This window comes from Tamandua tetradactyla, chromosome 16 (assembly GCF_023851605.1).
Source record: "Tamandua tetradactyla isolate mTamTet1 chromosome 16, mTamTet1.pri, whole genome shotgun sequence".
Taxonomy (NCBI): domain Eukaryota; kingdom Metazoa; phylum Chordata; class Mammalia; order Pilosa; family Myrmecophagidae; genus Tamandua; species Tamandua tetradactyla.
This window is the reverse complement of record NC_135342.1, coordinates 70,357,642-70,373,726: the sequence shown is the minus strand read 5'-3', so window position 1 is coordinate 70,373,726 and position 16,085 is coordinate 70,357,642. Positions and strand designations below refer to the sequence as shown.

At 40.6% G+C, this 16,085-nt stretch overlaps 1 long non-coding RNA gene across 3 annotated transcripts in view; it reads right to left on the bottom strand.

Moving 5' to 3' along the window:
• LOC143659776 (uncharacterized) overlaps nt 1–14,387 on the bottom strand; it is a 53,927-nt gene extending 39,540 nt beyond the window's left edge. For 2 of the 3 annotated variants that reach the window (XR_013163714.1, XR_013163716.1), the window contains exons 1-3: nt 14,307–14,386; nt 11,074–11,149; nt 10,442–10,484 (exon numbers count right to left, since the gene is read on the bottom strand). This is a non-coding gene — a long non-coding RNA (uncharacterized LOC143659776). Of the gene's footprint in view, nt 1–10,441; nt 10,485–11,073; nt 11,150–14,306 lie in introns of all 3 variants that reach the window. The other variant, XR_013163717.1, reaches the window with a different exon arrangement.
• Between the last annotated feature and the right edge of the window lie 1,698 nt (nt 14,388–16,085).

Here is a 16,085-nt window from a genome sequence, read left to right as displayed (position 1 = left end):
CCAAGCTCACCAGGGCTCAATATTTCTTGATAATGTGAGGTTAAGAAAGTGAGTTTCTCCCATATCTCTGAGGGTTTGAATCGGGAACTAGAAACTACCTCAATATTCATCAATAAGGGATGATTAAACAGATTATGATGTATCAATAATACAGGGGACTCTTCTCAAATGAATGTATTTTTTTACTGATGCTTTAAAACATACAGAAAGTCACAAAGAAAATTTTAATAGCAACACAACACAATCACAAGTATAGTATACTGATATTAACATTTCCACATTTTAGGTTGTTCATATGTGTTTATCTACATGTGTATATATGTAAATTATTCCCTATTTTATTAAAAATAAAATATTAGTAAACTTAGAAGTTCTGGGACAATTATCTTTCTATGCAGTCTTCTATTTTTGAAAGTGTAATTTCTAAAACTATGTTATGGTGTTTGAGGATGTATTTGGGTTTGTCTTGGTACAATAAAAATATCTTTGAGAAATAAATATTACCTCTTTGCGGCATTTTGTCGGTTTGCATTCTGCTCCAGTGTGCAATTTTTCCAATAATTTATTTTGTTTTCCTTCCATGTCTTGGGTCAGTATACGTGCACCTAGTTCATGGCTTGTCCATAAAGATACCAGGCTTGCTGCACCACAAACATGTGTTCAGTGAACATCTTTTCAGTGTATGGGAGCATTATTTGCAAGTTTTTCTAGACTTTATACACTGAAGCACAAGTGTCACAATATTCAAATCTCATTATTTATTTTAAAATTGTGCTCAGCAGAAGTTACTGCCCCTAATGTGAGGTCAACATCCATTAATCACCAAGGGAATGAGAACACACACACGTGTACACACTACATACATTAGTGGCACAGATCTGACACTACTGTTTGACAGCATTGTTACAATGCCATCAGCTTTATTATTTTGTTCTTTTTTGGGGGGTGCATGGTGCGGGAATCAAAGCCGGGTCTCCTGCATGGAAGGCGAGCATTCAACCACTGAACCACATGCTCCCCATAAGCTTTATTTTTAAATTGCGTGTCCTGATAATTCCCAGAGATGACAGTTCCTAGTATTACTAGTCACTTCCCCATACTCCAGCACATATGTGGACAGATATTTGCCAAGGAAAAACATATATTTGAATATGCCATCTCCATCTTCATCTATAGACATATGTATGTGTTTATCTTTGCATATATTTATATGTATAGATTATGTAAATTTATATCTATAACTACATTTATATCTATAACTACATGCATTTTAGCTCTTAGAGGAAGGATTTGGGACTCAGTCTTGGGGGAAAAGAGATGAGATTACATTCTGGCAAGGGAAGCCGAGTCTACCACATGTCGAGAATGCCATGTGACTCAGAGGTCCCTTTAGCAATCTGGGTCAACCTAATGTCCTATTTCTAATCTGTGTTAAGGAAATGGACAAATATGTGGCTGGTGGTTATCACCAAGGTCTTAAGGGTTGTTGCCCGGCTCCCTGTCCTGAAAGTGGCCTAGACCCTGGATCCTGAGCATTTTGGTCAGGGCGGCGAGATTGGAGGAGGCTTGGTGCCTGGGCCTGAAACATCTGATCACTTCCCATCCCTGGATGGCCACTGCCTAAGGCATCTGGGCATTCCAGCTTTCTCTGGAAAAACACTTTTAGCATACCATTAACTTGGGGATCCCCTTAAATTTTGCAAATGAGGTTATTCAAAGTATTGGGATTTTCAGAGTTCCAGAGAGATGGTGGGATAGGAAAGGTTGAGTTCACCCCTGCTCCAAGGAACAGCTAGAGAAGGGACGGGAGGGTGACTGAGATGGCAATTCCAGGGTGTAAGTAACCTAGGAGGGTCTTCGGTACCATATAGGGAGCCCCTGGTTGCGAAAGCTGAGGAACTGAGACACAGAGAACCAGAGATTGTCCAACTGGTGCAAACAGCCTATTGCAAAAGCCTGGAGCCCTCAGGAGTGCACCGATGGGGAGACGGGGACTAGGAAGTAAGTCAAGCCACGTTCCTTGAACAAGCCACCTACTCTGTTCTGAATTGTCACTCTGCACCTACCTCCACTCAGATTGCCTAGTATTCAGAGCTGACAATAAAGCCAAAACTAAAACCTTCACTAAACCCCTCCTTTGTAAACTTGGAGACAATCTGATATCCCATCAGTTTCTCATTGTCCCTGAATGCCCCACCCCCTTCTAGAGAGGGATCTTCTTCACTCCCTGGAGGCCACTTTCAGACTAGTAAACCCAGATAATGCTTACCCTTTGCTTGCCCTGAGGCCCTACTAAATCAAAGCCTCTTGGCATCCCAAAGGAAATTCTTAAACAGTAAACCATCTGTATGGGATGAAGTCATCCTAGGGCTAGTTTACAAGTAATCCCTGACTGCATGCAAGTTTTCTGTCCTAAAACTTTTTTTTTAATTAATTAATTTTATTTCTTTATTAGAGAAGTTGTGGGTTTACAGAACAATCATGTATAAAATACAGGAGTTCCATATACCACCTCACAACCAAAACCTTGCATTTGTGTAAAACATTTGTTACCAATTGATGATAGCACATTTTTTATAATTGTACTACTAATCAAATCTCATGATTTAACTTAGACTTCATTGTTTGTGTAGTGCAGTGCAATGAATTTTTTATTTTTATTCTTTTTTATATATACAATCTAACATTTCCCCTTTTTAATCATATTCAGATATATATATATTTCAGTGCTGTAATTGTGTTCCAAATGTCATGCTACCAACACCACCATCCATTACCAAAACATTTCCATCATTCCAAATAGGAATCCTGTACATTTTAAGCCTTAACTTCCCATTCTCTATCCTCATCCTGTCACCTGGTAGGCTGTATTCTAAATTTTGACTCAGAGTTTCTTTATTATAATGTTTCATATTCAGTGAGATCATACAGTATTTGTCCTTTCATATCTGGCTTATTTCATTCAAAATGATGTCTTCAAGGTTCACCCATGTTGTCACATGTATCAGGACTTTATTTCTTTGCAGCATATTCCATTGTGTACATATATACCATATTTTATTTACCCATTCATGGGTTGATGGACACTTAGGTTGTTTCCATGTTTCGGCAATTATGAATGATGTCTTTATTAGCATCAGTGTGTAAATATCTGTTTGAGTTTCTGCTTTCAATCTTTTGGGTATACGTCTAGTGGTGAGATGACCAGGTGATATGGTAGTGCTATACTTAGCTTTCTAAAAGGAACTGCCAAACTGTTTTCCACAACGGTTCCACCATTTTAGGTTGCCACCAGCAATGAAAGAGTTCCTATTTCTCTGTATCCTCTCTAACACTTATTTTGTGAGTTATTTTTATTTTTTTTAGAGCAATTAGAGGTTCATAGAAAAATCAAGCAGAAAATACAGAGTTCTTTTTTTCACAATCACACAGTCACATTGAAAAACTATATCATTATACAATCATCTTCAAGAAACATGGCTACTGGAATACAGCTCTACAGCTTCAGTACTTCCCTCTAGCCACTCTAATACACCATACAGTAAAAAGGGGATATCTGTATAACGCATAAGAATAAATTCTCCACGTCCACTCATTAATGTCGGTTCATATCAGTGAGACCACACAATATTTGTCCTTTTGTTTCTGGCTAATCTCACTCAGCATAATGTTCTCAAAGTCCACCCACGTTGTCACATGCTTCATAACTTTACTCTGTCTTACAGCTGCCTAATATTCCATCGTATGTATATACCACAGCTTGTTTAGCCACTCAAATGTTGTGTCCTAAATCTTAAAAAGACAGTTGTTGTATCCCTCTTTACCCTAACTCTCAATACCTATTTACTGTTGAATGGCAAAGACTTAAAAATAAGATTCTCACCCTATTCACTTAGATAGTGCTACCCCAAGGGTTTCAAAATAATTCCCATAGCTCTAAAAATGCCTTAGCAGCAGACCTTATTGGCCTCCAACTGCTTCAAAGAACAGTTTTCTAATATGTTAACTTTGTGAATCAATATATTCCTAATATAAAGTGAATTTTCTTCACTATAGTCATTGCTAACTGAATGGATACAGAAAGTTGCAAAAGCTTAGGAAAGTGAATTTTGTAATCATTTCTGACTACAAGTGGATTTTATTTGTTGTAGTCATTGCTAACTGAATGGATATAGAAAGCTGTTGAAGGTTTTAAAAAGCGAATTTTTTAGTCCATTGCTAACTGCAAGCCCTAGATGGATGTGGAAAGTTGTGGAGAGTGTAAGAAAGTAACTTTTGTTTGTAGTCAAACAAAATTTCAGAAGCTACTACAAGAAATTATAGAAAGTTTATAAAACTTAATTCTGTCATAGTCAGTGCCACTGTTCGTTAAACTGCTCTTAATGAAAAGTTATTTTAAAAAGTTTTTCTTAACCATCTGAATATTCTGTCTAAAAGATAAATATTTTATATCACATCAGAACAATATCCTTGTTAATGTTTATGTTGACCTTATCTTTTATTTTGAAGACTAGTCTTAAAGGAAAACTATTACAAAAATATCATTCTCTCACCTTGTAAAAGTGAAATGCTAAAATAGTTTAACATATTACATTCAAAAGTGTTTAAAAGTTTACAATAATTAAAAAATATTTTCTATCCTTCTGTTAACTAAATTTGCATGGATAAAATGTTATTCATATATTTAAAAATTGTTTAAAATTCCAAAAATCTTAACAATATTCTCACTGTCTATGTTATATTCCTAATACTAATCTGTATAATAACCACATTTACTTGTCAGTTAGACTACTTTGCTCTAAAGCTTTTCTAAAAATAAACGTGGTCAACTATAAGTCAGAACTTCATCTTTAACAAAAAGAACTTTAAGAGCACAACAAAGCAAGTATATAAATTATATTCTACCTGCTGATTAATATAAGCTTAGTAAATGCATAAGATTAAAACAGAACAAAACTTCTGCTGAAATGTGTCAAATATTTTTATTTCTAAAAGTAGCTTCCTCAACCAAAATACAAAGAAAGGAAAGTATACAATAGACAGCCAAACTATAGTGATGTCAAAGCCCTGCCCTCAGGAACTTTGGCTCAGAAGGCAATATTAATTGCTCTCACCTGAGCTCTAGAACTAGAAAAAAGCAAAAAGCTATGCCTTATTCGTCCTACAGGCTCACACAGCAGTGTAAAAAGGGCAAGCCTTTCTCGCAATTAAATACCACAAGAAATAATCTCTTGAATGTCATGTTCTTACTGACAGAAATAGCTGTAATTCATTGCCCTGGCCATCAAAAAATAATACAAACATCTCTCAAGGAAATAACTGGGCTTACATGGCAGCCAAAGCCACAGCCCGATCAATCAAGCCCCTTCTCAGCTTCATTCCTGTACTCCTTAACTTGCCACATGCTCTCTCCTATTCCCCATTTACGCTGGAATGAACGGCCCAGCTAGAATTCATTCTCGGATCTGAAGGACAGTCATTTCCTTCCCTCTTCTCCAGTTTCAGCCAGTGCATCTCCTAGGCCCTCACTTCTACACTCCTCTTGCAATTGATCAGCCCTTGCATTTTTAAACTTCTCACCAAGTTGGTTTATTCCAAGTTAGAGACCTTTCACAACAAACTTCTCAGCAGAGGCTAAACTGCTGTTCCCCACACTCAACCAGCCGCCATCACGACCATAGCTAGAGACTTCTATACTCACACAGATAGGACCTGCAACCCACGGACAGCTTAAAGCAATTACAGAAAATGGGAGATTGGCCCAAAATTGCCTTAATATTAAGGGGTGTTAGAAGTCTCTGAGGGGAAATGATGCAGGGTTAGAATTAGGGAAGTGGCTGGCTAAGCAATTCGGCCTCAAGGAGAAAGATTTCTCTGAGAAAAAAACAGCCAAATGACCCCCACCCATCTATAGAGAAGGATGGAGTCAACCAATCCACCAAAACACATCATCTACCGTCAGGCACTGCCTTAGAAAGAAGGGATATGTTCTACTTTGCTAGCTGCTGGAATGCAATGTACCAGAAATGGAACAGGTTTTACAAAGGAGAATTAAATAAGTTGCCAGTTTATAGTTCTAAGGCCAAGAAAATGTCCCAATGAAAATATGTCTATAAAGATGTCCAATCAAAGGCATCCAGGAAAAGAAACCTTGGTTCAGGAAGGCCGATGAAGCTCAGGTTTTCTCTCTCAAGTGAAATGGCACATGGCAAACACGGTCAGGGTTTCTCTCTCATCTGGAAAGGTACATGGCGAACACAGCGTCATCTGCTAGCTTTCTCTCCTGGCTTCCTGTTTCATGAAGCTCCCCAGGAGGCATTTTCTTTCTTCATCTCCAAAGGTTGCTGGCTGATGTACTCTCTGCTTCGTGGTGCTATAGCATTCTCTGCTCTCTCTGAATCTCCCTCATTCTCCAAAATGTTTCCTCTTTTACAGGACTTCAGAAACTAATCAAGACTCACCTGAATGGGTGGAGACATGTCCTCAACTAATCCAGTTTAACAACCATTCTTGATTAAATCACATCTCCGGGGAGATGATCTAATTACTTCCAAACATACAGTATTGAATAGGGATTAGAAGAAACGGCTGCCTTTACAAAATGGGATTAGGATTAAAACATGGCTTTTCTAGGGTACATACATCATTTCAAACCAGCACAGGATGTTAGGAGGAAGAGCCCTGAACAAGAAAGGGGAGGGGGAGTAAATAAAGCTATTCTATAAAAGCAAACGGCCAGGCCAAGCCCTTGATCTCGAGGCTTGCTCTTGTGAAGTTATGTATGTAGTGGAGAAGTTTAGCCTACCTATAGGTATGCCTAAAAGTCACCTCCAGAGGACCTCTTTAGTTGCTCAGATGTGGCCTCTCTCTCTCTCTAAGCCAACTCTGCAAGTAAAACCATTGTCCTCCCCCCATGCATGGGACATGACATCCAGGGAGGAAAGTCTCCCTGATGGTGTGGGAGATGACTCCCAGGGATGAGTCTGGCCCTGGCACTATGGGATCAACAATGCCATCCTGACCAAAAGGGGGGAAAGAAGTGTAAGAAATAAGGCATCAGTGGCTGGGAGAGTACAAATAGTGTCAAGAAGCTACACTGGAAGTCACTCTTATGCATGCTTCAGTTAGATATTGCTACCTATCAAAACTTGTCAAACCCCAACCAAAACCATTCCTGCCAATCCTAAAGAATATCTGGGGCATTATATAAGATTCTACAAAGGCTCCATGCACCAGGGTAACTTTCCAAAACGTACAACTTCTAGATGAGGCACTGTACCAGATAATTCCTAAAATACAGAGGTGCCAGTATTTTCAGAACATCAGCTAGTTCCATCCCATATTATCAACAGCCTCTTCCAACATCAAAAAGTTAGAATGGGCATAACCCAAATACCCCTAAAGACTGGGGGAAAGATCAAAGGTGATGGTGGAGTCATACAGAGAAGATCAGGTTTAACAAATTAGTATGAATGCTGAATCAATATGCTGATATTTCTTTTAGCCTCCAGTACCTTGGAGCAGCTAGAAACACAAACCTAAAATTGTGGAATTGTAACCCATACCAAACTCTGAAATCTCTTTTACAATTCACTGTTGCTTTGTACTTTGAAATTTATTGCTTATATATATATGTGTGTGTGTTATTTAAAGAGAAGGAGGAGTATACAGAGAGGATAGGATTTAACAAATGAGTATGACTGCTGAATCATTATATTGACATTTCTGTTGGTCTCCAGTGTCTTGGAGCAAGTAGAAGAAAAAAGGAAAAATCGTGGAACTTTAACCCATATTAAACTTTAAAATCTATTCTGTAACTACTTATTAAAATGTACATGGAAAGTTATTGCTTTTTTTTGTATATATATTTCACAATTTTAAAAGACGTTAAAAATAAAATAAAAGCCAAAAAAAAAAGCAAACGCCCCACATCGCCTCTTGCCTCTCGCCTTTCTCAACTCTGTCTTTGCAGGAGTGCCTGCATGTCCTGTCAGATGTGTACCTAATACATTTTCTGCCTCCTTTACTTTGTGCTGTGCTGTACCCTTGAATTCTTTCTCAAAGCAACTTCAAGGACCTGGAAGCTGAAATTCAGCAACAGTAACACTAGGAATCTATTTCGTTAAGAGAAATTTCAAATGTTTCTTAACCATTTATTCTTGCATAGAAATCCCATGAAATGAAATCTCTCCAATAAATAAATTCAGACTTCCGGAGAAGATGGCGGCTTAGTAAGACGCGCGGGTCTTAGTTCCTCCTCCAGAAAAGCAACTAAAGAAACAGAAACAATACGAAACAGCTCCCGGAGTCACGACAGAGACCAAAGAGACAGCGTACCCCATTCTGGAACAGCTGAACAGGCAGGGAGAATCTGCTGCGGTGAGATACCCAAGGGGCGCGCGGTTTCCCGGCCGGGGCGGCTGGCGACTGGGGTCCCCTCCACGCACGTGGCTCCCCGGTCTGACTGGGAACATTGGATAGCGGGGCCCTCCCGTCACGCTTGGCGTTTCGGGCCAGCTGGGCAATTGGGACCGGCACTCTCCCAAGCCACGGCGGCCAGCGACCCCCACCTCCACGCGCGGTTTCCCGGGCCGACTGCCGTGCAGACAGACGAGCGCCACGAGCGCCACCTACTGGGCAGGAAAAGAAAAACAGAGCCCAGAGATTTCACAGAAAAAGCTTTCAACCAGCTGGGTCCCACACCCAGGGAAATCTGATCAAATGCCCAGACACCAGCAGAAAATAATGGATGACGCTCGGAAAATTGAAGATATGGCCCAGTCAAAGGAACAAACCAATAGTTCAAATGAGATACAGGAACTGAGACAACTAATGCTGAATATACGAACAGAAATGGAAAAATTCTTCAAAAACCAAATCAATAAATTGAGGGAGGACATGAAGAAGACATGGGCTGAACAAAAAGAAGAAATAGAAAATCTGAAAAAACAAATCACAGAACTTATGGGAGTGAAGGACAAAGAAGAAAAAATGGAAAAAACAATGGATACCTACAATGGTAGATCTAAAGAGACAGAAGCTACAATTAGTGAACTGGAGGATGGAACATCTGAATCCCAAAAAGAAACAGAAACTATAGGGAAAAGAATGGAAAAACTTGAGCAGGGGATCAGGGAACTGAATGACAATATGAAGCGCACAAATATACGTGTTGTGGGTGTCCCAGAAGGAGAAGAGAAGGGAAAAGGAGGAGAAAAACTAATGGAAGAAATTATCACTGAAAATTTCCCAACTCTTATGAAAGACCTAAATTTGCAGATCCAAGAAGTGCAGCGCACCCCAAAGAGAATAGACCCAAATAGGCGTTCTCCAAGACACTTACTAGTTAGAATGTCAGAGGTCAAAGAGAAAGAGAGGATCTTGAAAGCAGCAAGAGAAAAACAATCTGTCACATACAAGGGAAACCCAATAAGACTATGTGTAGATTTCTCAGCAGAAACCATGGAAGCTAGAAGACAGTGGGATGATATATTTAAATTACTAAAAGAGAAAAACTGCCAACCAAGACTCCTATATCCAGCAAAATTGTCCTTCAAAAATGAAGGAGAAATTAAAACATTTATAGACAAAAAGTCACTGAGAGAATTTGTGACCAAGAGACCAGCTCTGCAAGAAATACCAAAGGGAGCACTAGAGTCAGATACGAAAAGACAGAAGAGAGAGGTATGGAGTAAAGTGTAGAAAGAAGGAAAATCAGATATGATATATATAATACAAAAGCCAAAATGGTAGAGGAAAATATTATCCAAACAGTAATAATACTAAAAGTTAATGGACTGAATTTCCCAATCAAAAGACATAGAATGGCAGAATGGATTACGACCCAGCAATACCACTGCTAGGTATCTACTCAAGGGACTTAAGGGCAAAGACACAGACGGACATTTGCACACCAGTGTTTATAGCAGCATTATCTACAATTGCAAAGAGATGGAAACAGCCAAAATGTTCATCAACAGACGAGTGGCTAAACAAACTGTGGCGTATACCTACGATGGAATATTATGCAGCTTTAAGACAGACTAAACTTATGAAGCATGTAATAACATGGATGGACCTAGAGAACATTATGCTGAGTGAGTCTAGCCCAAAACTAAAGGACAATAAATAAATTCATTCTAAAAGACTAAACTTTGAGATGATTATAATCAATGGTAAATTAATATCTTAACCATATGAATTTAACTCATTAAAATATATTTCAAAAATACTTTAACTTATGGACGTTCATTGAAATTCTTTTAAATAAATCAGCTGGTCAAAAATAAGAAATTAACATAGTAAGCAGTTTTATCATTCTTTTATTATCTTGTTAATATGAAATTTTAAAAGAACCATGTTTCTTGCTTAGTTTGTTTTTTGTTGCTGTTGTTTATTGTTAAAAAAAAATTTTTTTAATACACTATTAAAAGCCTCTTACCAGATCGTCCTTCTGATAGAATTCCCTCTATATAAATCACCTCCTGAGAAATGAAAAAATCCGTATGTGTTATTGTTCTTGTTATCATTATAAATACAAGGGACTTTGTTTATTAAAATAAATCTCCAAACAGTTTAATTGTCCGTAAGGTCAGCAAAACCCACGTTGAGGGCAATGGCCCTTCCGGGACCCAAACTAATGAATGTTGAATTCTTTTTATCCAGTCAACCGAAGAGGAGGGTGGGAAAACAAGTCAAAAACAGCAGTCAGCATCCGGGAGGCGTGGTCAGGGCATCCTGGTCAAGAACTAACTATAGCTGCAAGGCTGGTGCAAACCAGACCTCTGAGCAAGCACAGAAAGGACTAACCGTGTCTTAAGATGCACTTTGGTTCATTATTATAGTAAATTTCCCACCTCTAGAAGGAGTTCAGATGCCATTTTTTAAAAACATGCTTATGCATGTGCATCAAAGATAGGGTGATGAGCACATGTGCCCTGAGCTGGGGAGAAGGGAAGGCAATGGGGTATAGGAGGGGAAGAAATTAGCTCGGGGAGTCAGTGGGTTGTAGCTTTAGGCTCAGCTCCTGGCCCCTTGACTCTGGACACGCTAATAATAAAGCCGCTCACTTACCTCACTTCGGTGCTTGACTCCTTTAGTCAAAAGGAGGGCCCCTGCTCAGGTCCGGGTTCCCCGGTAACATCTGCACCTTTCACAGAAAGGTAAATTCTCTAAATAAAATGCCTGCAAGGGATGGATGGGTATTAAACTACTACAGTTATGAGTAGTAATTCAGTTGGCTAAAAAGCGTCAAAACCAATTTAATTATTTGTGGATTTTACCTAAATATCTTGAAAAAATACACTTTGTGAAATAAGACTTTAAGATTGCTTTCTAACTACTAGAGCTAATAAATGAGTACAGCAAAGTAGCAGGTTATAAGATCAACATTCAAAAATCTGTAGCATTTCTATACACTAGTAATGAACAAGCTGAGGGGGAAATCAAGAAACGAATCCCATTTACAATTGCAACTAAAAGAATAAAATACCTAGGAATAAATTTAACTAAAGAGACAAAAAATCTATATAAAGAAAACTACAAAAAACTGTTAAAAGAAATCACAGAAGACCTAAATAGATGGAAGGGCATACCGTGTTCATGGATTGGAAGACTAAATATAGTTAAGATGTCAATCCTACCTAAATTGATTTACAGATTCAATGCAATACCAATCAAAATCCCAACAACTTATTTTTTGGAAATAGAAAAACCAATAAGCAAATTTATCTGGAAGGGCAGGGTGCCCCGAATTGCTAAAAACATCTTGAGGAAAAAAAACGAAGCTGGAGGTCTCAAGCTGCCTGACTTTAAGGCATATTATGAAGCCACAGTGGTCAAAACAGCATGGTATTGGCATAAAGATAGATATATCGACCAATGGAATCGAACAGAGTGCTCAGATATAGACCCTCTCATCTATGGACATTTGATCTTTGATAAGGCAGTCAAGCCAACTCACCTGGGACAGAACAGTCTCTTCAATAAATGGTGCCTAGAGAACTGGATATCCATATGCAAAAGAATGAAAGAGGACCCGTATCTCACACCCTATACAAAAGTTAACTCAAAATGGATCAAAGATCTAAACATTAGGTCTAAGACCATAAAACAGTTAGAGGAAAATGTAGGTAGATATCTTATGAATCTTACAATTGGAGGCGGTTTTATGGACCTTAAACCTAAAGCAAGAGCACTGAAGAAAGAAAGAAAGAAATGGGAGCTCCTGAAAATTAAACACTTTTGTGCATCAAAGAACTTCATCAAGAAAGTAGAAAGACAGCCTACACAATGGGAGACAATATTTGGAAATGACATATCAGATAAAGGTCTAGTATCCAGAATTTATAAAGAGATTGTTCAACTCAACAACAAAAAGACAGCCAACCCAATTACAAAATGGGAAAAAGACTTGAACAGACACCTACCAGAAGAGGAAATGCAAATGGCCAAAACGCACATGAAGAGATGCTCAATGTCCCTGGCCATTAGAGAAATGCAAATCAAAACCACAATGAGATATCATCTCACACCCACCAGAATGGCCATTATCAACAAAACAGAAAATGACAAGTGCTGGAGAGGATGCGGAGAAAGAGGCACACTTATCCACTGTTGGTGGGAATGTCAAATGGTGCAACCACTGTGGAAGGCAGTTTGGCGGTTCCTCAAAAAGCTGAATATAGAATTGCCATACGACCCAGCAATACCATTGCTGGGTATCTACTCAAAGGACTTAAGGGCAAAGACACAAACGGACATTTCCACACCAATGTTTATAGCAGCGTTATTTACTATTGCAAAGAGATGGAAACAGCCAAAATGTCCATCAACAGAAGAGTGGCTAAACAAACTGTGGTATATACATACGATGGAATATTATGCAGCTTTAAGACAGGATAAACTTATGAAGCATGTAATAACATGGATGGACCTAGAGAACATTATGCTGAGTGAGTCTAGCCAAAAACTAAAGGACAAATACTGTATGGTCCCACTGATGTGAACCGACATTCGAGAATAAACTTGGAATATGTCATTGGTGGCAGAGTCCAGCAGGAGTTAGAAACAGGGTAGAATGATGGGTGGTTGGAGCTGGAGGGATGCAGACTGTGCAGCGGAACTGGATGCAGAGACTCAAGAATGGACAGCACAATAATACCTAATTGTAAAGTGATCATGTTGAAACACTGAATGAAGCTGCATCTGAGCTATAGGTTTTTGTTTTTTTTTTTTTACTATTATTATTACTTTTATTTCTTTTCTCTATATTGGCATTCTATATCTTTTTCTGTTGTGTTGCTAGTTCTTTAAACCGATGCAGATGTACTAAGAGGTGATGATCATGCATCTATGTGATGATGTTGAGAATTGCTGATTGCATATGTAGAAGGGTATGATTTCTAAATGTTGGGTTAATTTCTTTTTTTCCGTTAATTAATAAATAATAATAATAATAATAATAATAATAATAATAATAAAGGGGTCATTTGCTAAAAAAAAAAAAAAGATTGTTTTCTTTGCTATTTCCATTAATGAAATACTACCAAGTATTTCATCGCGTGAGGACGTGCGCGGGCGCACGCACACACACACACACACACACACACACACACACATACACAAAACCTCTACAACTGGCATTCCCAGGTAAATAATGCTGCAAATGCCACCCTATAGGCGTGAATCCGAAGCCACTGCAGCTTTACTAGGCTGCGGCAGCCCCTGTGGCCCACGCTAGCGCGTTTCCAAGGCCCCCACTCCCGCGTGGTCCGTAGCCCACCGCCTCCCGCCGAAGGCGCCCTCCCCACCCACTTCACAGAATGGGGAGGCTGTGGGCGCCCACGCGGGCAGCGCCACCTTGAACGAGAGTCTCTGGAGACCCTCTGAGGAAAAAATTTAGAAGACCATGGATTTGTCTGTAAACCTAAAACTTCTCTAATAAAAAATAAGTAACAAAAATTAAAAAAAGAAGAAGAAGACCACCGTGGAGACCCCCAGCTGCCCAGCACCACACACCTGGGCTTCCTCCACCCACACTACCCTGAGGTTTAAACTGCCGACGCGGCCCGCGGGCACCCATTTCACCCACACCTCCGGCCTCGCCACCTCCCACCTCCCGTGCGAGCGTCCCCGAGTGGACCAAGCCCCTGTCCGAGCACCCGTTTTCCAAAGGTCACTCTGAGGACGGGGTGGGGTGTTCCGGCCACTCTGCAGGGCCAGCAGGCACTGAGGCGCCCAGCCACTTCCCCCCGACCTCCTTCCTCTGCGCTAGCCCCGGTCCCCACATCCTGCAGACCTCTGACCTGGACTGAGCCAAGTCAGAGGCGGAGCACCCCGCGAAGACCGCCCCGGAGTTGGGAGGTGAGCTTCAATGACTCGCAAGGTTCCACAGCCAATAACAAGAGTAAGCCGCCTGTTGCTAGGCAAGATCCTGTCTCCCGGCAACGAAGAGGCGGGGAAATACCAAGTGTGGCAATCAGAGACAGACAGCAAGCATATCCAATGGCTACTTGCACCAGTCGGCACCTTGGCCAACGGGAAACGTGAGCAGTCGCTAACCAAAGCCTAAAACGGTTTCTAACGCTTAGATATGCGAACCAAGAAGCCAGCTGAGTCGTTATGAAGGGTAACAAAATATTTTCTGCCAGCCAAATTTAATTTTATTTGCCTTCTGAAGCCAACCAGGCTTTCACTATACTGCAGCCTCACCCACTCACTGTGGTGGATTTTGGCTGTACCTTTGCCTCAGCTACTACCTTTCGGCCATTTATTCATCCTTTCAGGACCCGACCGCGGACTGGTCATGCCCAGGCTTTTGTCACTGCAGAGGAGGATGGCAAGCAGTATTTAACTTGGAAGCTCTCTAGGAAACGCATAGAAACACTGTCGTTAATCTATTACTTGGGTTTCTTTTTTTCTTGTGATTTTATTTTTAATATATTCTTGGGAAAGAAGTATTGGATCCCCATAAATTAGAATTTAAATAACGAATCTATGGGGTCGGAGATTAGCCTGCCTGATTTCCGATTCAAATAGGGCACAGGGCAGGGGAGTAAAGGGTTTGTGGAGAGCTGAGCTGGGCAAGATTGGGTGGAGAAGGAAGGGGCCTGGGGCCAACCCATCCCATGCCACCCCCTGCACTTGGGAAGGACCAGATCAGTACTGTGTAGCTGGATGCCAGGGTGGCCAAAGGCACTCAGAGATGCCCTCAAGAAGTTTGTGTTTGGACATGTTACTGTACTTTCTGTGCCTTGGGTCCTGCCTGACAGAGAAGAGTGAATCCTTGCAAGCTGGATTATGCTGGATTCTCCTTTGCCCCTTTCCCTCCTCCTCAGCCCTAATCTCTCTTGGCTCCTTTTTCCCATGGACCAGCACCTGCCAGAATATTGGAAAAGGGGGTAAGGGCACGTAAATAGAATCTAAGGCAACAAAGCCAGGTCGCCCATCTGTAATAAGGCCAAAAGGGGGTTAAATGGCCCATCCGTTCTCTTGTTTCAAAGAAGCTGCAACCTGGAGGGTCTCAACAATAAGCTGGAGCCAGGCGAGAATGAAGATTGCAGCTTTCCTTAGTGCCATTCAGATGGGAGAGGTGGCATTGTGGGGTGTGTCCATGGTGTGCACGTCATGGATAGCTGGGAAAGTCCACGCTAGGCAGAGATCTGCCAAGTGCTGCTCAAGAATCTCAGCACCAGCAAGGTTCATGCAAGTATCCCATGTGTGCAGGATACAATGGGACAGCTCCAAGATCTCGCAGCATCGTGGATCAATTCAAGAAGGTCTTTCAGAAGGAGCTTCATAACCATTAAGTTGGCACAAATGCATTTACCACAGTGTATAGTACTTCTTGAACAAGTTCATCTTCAAATTCCAAATTCACAGCAAGTTGGATGCTAATGCCACCTCAAGTCAGATTTAAGTCACTTTGAGTGATCAGAGGCATAAATGGAAGGGCATCAGGGCCATATTCAATGGCAGCAGATGCAAATGGACTTACTTACTGGAGGGAGGCCTCAGCAGCAGTCATGCATGTGGACAGAGGCACAAGTGACCCAGTCTGCATCTGAGACCTGGCCCCCAGCCCA